This window comes from Lonchura striata, chromosome 1 (genome assembly GCF_050655825.1).
Source record: "Lonchura striata isolate lonStrDom1 chromosome 1, ASM5065582v1, whole genome shotgun sequence".
Taxonomy (NCBI): Eukaryota; Metazoa; Chordata; class Aves; order Passeriformes; family Estrildidae; genus Lonchura; species Lonchura striata.
The window spans coordinates 105,133,768-105,139,767 of record NC_140703.1 but is presented as its reverse complement, the minus strand read 5'-3'; positions in this window follow the sequence as shown (position 1 = coordinate 105,139,767).

Sequence of the window (6,000 nt, the reverse complement as noted above, 5' to 3'; positions counted from 1 at the left end):
TTTTATTTAACGTTTTTTTATGTTTTATGTGCCCGGGTTGGTCCTGTGAGTAGTTGAAAATGGAGCTCCTTGTAGTTGTGACAAGTACATAGAGCAGTATTAAAATCACATAGATTCAGTGGATATTCTGGCACAAACCCAACAGGCTCAAAGATCGAGGTGGTCTTTCCCCTCACAGGAGATAGAGAGGATTTGAGCTGGGGCAGCAGCACCCCCAATCCACACCAGAGCCCATAAATATGTAGCAGTGTAATGTCTCTTATGATGCCACTGGCCTGAATTTTTTTTCTTCTTGATATGGGACCCTATCCTTTTCTCCCTCAACATCTAGCCTTGCATGATGGCTTTGTAGTGTTGGCATCTGTCAGTGTCTACTTGTTCTCCCCTTCTGTTCTGCTTTATCTAATCTGTGTACAGGAGACACACATCCTCCTGTCCATGACCTTTGCCTTTTCCTTGTCTTATACCATTAACACCCAACTACCCTCATCAGAAAAGGTTAATTCCTCTATATAGGCAAGGCCAAAGCTCGGTGAAATCAAAGGTGAAACTTCCACTGGCTTCAGCTGGAGCAAAATGTGGATCAGATAAATCAAAGAACTTGAGAAGAAAAGCAAAACAGAAGGCAGAGACAGTAAGTTCATCCTAAAAGGAGCTCCAAAATGATTAAAAGCTTCCAAAGATCTTACACCTTCCTAGATATTCAGGTAACATTTAAGATGACATATCTATCCTTAGGACTGAAGCCTGATACAGATACCACCCACCTCAATAAATGCTGCTCTTCTAATTATAAGGCTTCCCCTCAAAGCTGGAGTGTGTGGGCACTGGCAGGTTAGCTACTGGTTGAAGTACAATTTTACTTTCAGGGACCAGTATGCATTGGTTGCTGTACGAATTTCCTTCTAAAGTTATATAATTTCTGAGCCGTGTCACTTTTCCCAGAATGACAAATGCTGGCACTGGTGGGATGTGGCATTGATGGCATCCAGCTCCGCTCTGGCGGCTGGCAGCGGCGGCAGAACAGCGCGGGAGCCAGCCGCGCCCGGCTGGAGCACACGGCTTCCCCAGGGTTTGTTTGCATCCTGCAGCACAGCTCTGACTAGAGCGAATAAAATCACTGAAAAGGTAGCATGCTGACTTGCTGAATTATCTATCAAGTGAAATGTTCAAAGCAGAGATAGGGCCAACTGAGAGAAGTAAGAAGCACGCTGCCCTGATGGCTGGGCTAATTCTCCACCTGTGAGAGCTTTATTGCCTACTGCTGCACGAGAGGGTTCAGGCACCAAGCAGTTTCCACTGGATGAATGAAAGAGGTTGGGATCTTTTAGCAGGAAACATCACATTTTACAGTGTGCCAACTTCTTTTTCTTGCCAGTGAATGTGGACATTATTTTTTATTTTCTCATAATTCTTTTAAACACGCCATACTATCAGACCCTGATGAGTAATCCAAATAGCCAGTAATCTTCTGGTATATCCCTTCCTGCAAAAACTCTGTGGTAAACTATTTTATGGAGGAAATGAGAGATGACCTTCTATGCCTTAAGACATTTTATATCGTGAAAGACATGAGCAATTAAACTGCCTTCTGCTCAGAACTGCTAAAATGGTCAAGAAGAGAAATAGTTCTGGTGCCTCATATGAGGCCAGTTCTTTCCCTTATGAGTAAATTTCTTTCCTTGCCTGACTGTTCTTCATCCAACTTATATATATGACCATATATATGCTCAAGATGTAGAGGAAATTTCAGGGAGATGCGTCACCTTCTGGATTTAAATTCTAATGGCATTTTTAATAAAATAGAAAATAAGTGGTCTTTGTCTTTATGAGAGTGAGAGTGATCTCCCATACAAAGCTCCTTGAGGTCTGTTTATGAAGAGTGCCACATAAGATTCTTATTTATTAAATTTATGTATTTCTGGCAATTACATATTTTATTACCTTTAGATTGAATGACTACGCCTCTTAATATCATGGAATCATAGAATGGTTTGGAATGAAAAGGACCTTGAAAATCATCTAGTTTCAATATCCTTGCCAGGGACAACTTCCACTAGACCAGGCTGCTCATAGCTCCATCCAACCTGGCCTTAAATATCTCCAGGGATGGGGCATCCACAACTTCTCTGAACAACCTGTTCTTTACCAAACATTTAGCTAATTCTTGTTCATGAAGATGTACTTCCCTGTAATTTTTACTTCTGTTGTTACTGATTAGAAGAGTATCAGGAGGGCCTGTGGAGGTAAATGCAAATGTTTTAAGCATCGTAAACTACACTAAAGAAAGGAAGAAGAGAGCAACGTTTCTCAGTGAGAGAGCCCCTGTGCTGTGTATGGTGCTGTCCCAGCATGGCCAACAACCTTTTTTGGCTCTTTATCCCTTCTCTGAGGGGGATGAGCTGTGACTGAGGCCATGGCCATCCATGGAAGTGTGTGGCACCCTGGAGAGTCCAGAGCTCTGGCACCTTTGCTGACAGGAAAAGCACCTGCAGTGGGTGGCAGAGGGGAGCCAGCTTTGTATTGTTCTGCTCTTCGTTGCAGCTGGAAGCACTCCTAAGTGTGGAGCGAGCTAGTGAAGCAAACCACACACAGGAGGAAAAGCTCCCTCCAAAACACAGTTTCTAAGTTGTGACAACACTCAGTAACTCCATGTCACTCCATGTCACTCAAGGATGAAAAAAGGAAGGGAAAGGGGAGGGAAATTTGCTTCTGAGAGATGTATTTATTGAAAATTTTGAAACCAGCAAGACTTCTTTTCACACTCTGAAATGGAAAAACTTCACAAATATTTTATTGATCTGGAGGCCATTAGCTAATTACTTGTTTAGAAAACAACCTGTGAATTCAGCAACTGGGGATACCCATATTAAAATCTGACCACATAATTTTTGTGGTGCATACCAGTCAGTGAACAGGTATTATAGTGCCTGTGATTTTCCAGAACAAGTTACCATTCCTTCTTTGAGCAGTGATGGCCCATGGTTAATTTCACGATGATTCTGGAGACTCAGCTACTGAGCCAAAGTAAGACTGCTGTGCAAATAAAACAGGTTTCCATTGAAATAGGTCAGTTCTCCAACATGATCAGCAGCCTGCTTAATTCCCAGACATTAAGCTAATTGGATTGTCCAGATACAAGATACAACAATCTTTTGTATTCTTAGAAATAACTGTGGAATTACAACTTTCCCATAGGTTTAGCAGTTCTCTCCCCCGTCTTTTTCCATTAAAAGAATTCAATCCTATTTCAGAAGATAACCTTAAGAGAATGAGGAAGGTACAGGCTTTGCCTCTATCTTAATAAAAGTATGATATGAAGGTTTAATTAAGAGAGAGAAAATATCCAGGAATGAACACAGGATTTAAAGCTAAATAGACCTCAAATAAGTGAAGTAAGAATCACAAATGTGATTCAAAAGGTCCCCCTTCTGAGACAGAGCAGTTTCTCACTGAAGCTTGAGATCTGTCATAGCTGTTTTCCATTTTCCATCTGTGATGTTAGTTCCTATCCTCCCTTTTTCCTTGTCCTGTCTTGACTTAAAAGGCTAACTTTTTTTCCAGCTTGTTTCTTTTTTTGAGCTTGGTGACACTTTTCTTGTGGCATTGTGGTACTAAGATTTTGCTCTCAGGTAAGAATTTTAAACTCCTGACATACCCACTAGTCCATCTCATAGGCCTTTCATTGCACTAGAATAAGCAAACGAAAAGCTGCTACATCTGCTGTGTTACCTTTTTATAGTCTACCAGGGACACACTGTTTTCTGTAAATTGTCCTACCAAACAAAAAAGTAGAGGGATGCAAAGAATGGAGACATTTAGGTTGCCTGATCTGATGCCTTTGATAATTTTGGAGTGGGCTTGCTTTGTTATACATGAATATATTAAACCTCTCCCACCCTAATAATTTTAACTGTACAAATCTCTGAGAAAAAAAATAGTGAATATATTGCACTCAAGGGATTTCAGAGCTCAGAAAATTAAATCCAGCTATCTTGTTTATTCATAAATGCATCCTTCCTTTGAGCGTTTGGGGTTTTGGCAGTAGGGCTTAGTGAAGGATTCCTAGGAAAAGTTCTGCCTCACTTCATGTGGCAGGTGTGACATTGAAGACACATTAATTTTCACGGAGATGGTCTTGAAGGTGTGCATATACAATTGTATGCTTAGTCAACAATTAGTCCTTCTTTCCAGAATTTTAAATTTGGTCTCATAAAATCTTGTGGTGTTAGAATACATTCACACTTTCATTTGAGTCTAACAGCATTATAGTCACATCTTTGTACTGCACTGAAGATAATGAGAAGCTATTGCTGGGATTCCTACATGATGCTACTATGATGCAAATGTATTGCTTGGATTCCTAGATGATGCTACAGTAGATATAAATGCTAGGAAACATTTTAAATTTATCTTTGGCTGACAGACTAGTTTGAAAATGTGGTTGGCCACTAAAGAGGATATTTTTCCCAAGCTAGATTTATTTGTTCTAAGAAAGAATTTCTAAAAGCCAGTGAAATATTCCCAGGATAATTCATACACAGCTGACTGAATAATTCATAATGAATAATGTATTTAGATTTTGCCTCTCTCTTCATAAGGAGATTAGGATATTCTCAGATACATTAATTATTCAAACTAATACTGAGTTTTCTCATCCTCCCCCTCTAAGGGTTCGATTCTGTCACCTTTACTCAAGCTGAGTAGCATTTTCTGTTGGGAATTGTGCTGATTTTAGTGGCAGTTCCTGCACAGCATGGTACAGGGGAGAGCATCTGGACGCAAGTGAAAAGGTTACAAGCACTTGTGAATATTTGATAGTTGTACTTGGAAGCTCCTCCTGTATAGGACTGCTATGCAAATCCTAAGAGATACTTTTGTTAGCTCTTTCTACTAACCATCACAACCCCAATTTATTAAACATACAATTCAAATTTTGATTGCAGCTGAGAGGCGAGTTAACGTCTTGCTTTCCATGAGCAGTGGAGCTTAGCTTTGAACATTTTGCTGTTGACAGAAAGTAAAAAAAAAAGATCAAAAATGAAGGCTAAAAGAAATGTGTTTGAGTGTGCAGTCACTCAGAATTTCTCTTGCTACCAGCATTGCTTCTGGGAACTGCTCACAGACAATTTTTTTTTGAAAAAAATGAATTAATCACCTTTGTGTCTTTCTGTTTTCTGTGACTGCAGTTCTTTCTGGCAAATGTTTTTAATATAGATCCAGACTTTGACTGGGCAGATGAGGCTTCCTTCTGAACTTCCAGCAGCAGTGGCTAAAGGACGAGCTGGAAGTGCAGACTGAGGTGCACCACCACAGCAGTGCACCCTCCCAGGTGCTCTGCAGCTGTCAGTGCCACCTCACTGTGCTGAGGTAACTGGATCCTCGTGGCTCTGTGGGATGGTGTTTTCAGCTCCCTGGCTACCTGTGCTCCCAGGTGACCTTCTGTTCCTCCCACTCAGCTAAGGCTTGAAAACCCCTCTCAGCAAACATGTTTTGGTCAACAGTTTTGTGTTTTATAGCTAACTTTGGTGGGCTGAACTGAATATTCAGTCTTTTTGAAAGAAAAGTATAACTTTTATCTAAAAATCATACCATCTCTTCCAGTGACTAGGTCAGAAAATCTCTCTTTCAACATTCTGCCAAGATTTCTCCTTCTCCCTGGGTTAAAACCAAAAGTTACCTCAGAGGGGAAGACTTTGGACTAAATATAGACTGAATTCTTACATAAAAATGTAAGATATTTTATGTAAGAAGATTATCCAATATTTTATACACCTACATTTTCTCCATGTGGGGAAAATGAAAAGTTCTGCCAATAGGAAGTATAAAACCTGTAATAAAGCCTTTGGAGGAGCAAAGTGCTGTGCCTTCAACATGGGGATTGCAGCCTTCTGTGTGATGGAGCAAGGGCACCTTATTAATACATGTATTTGCAACTGATATGCTTGCAGTGTCTGCACCAGAAAATGGTTCCCTGGTTCTATTAAAGTTCAAGCCAGA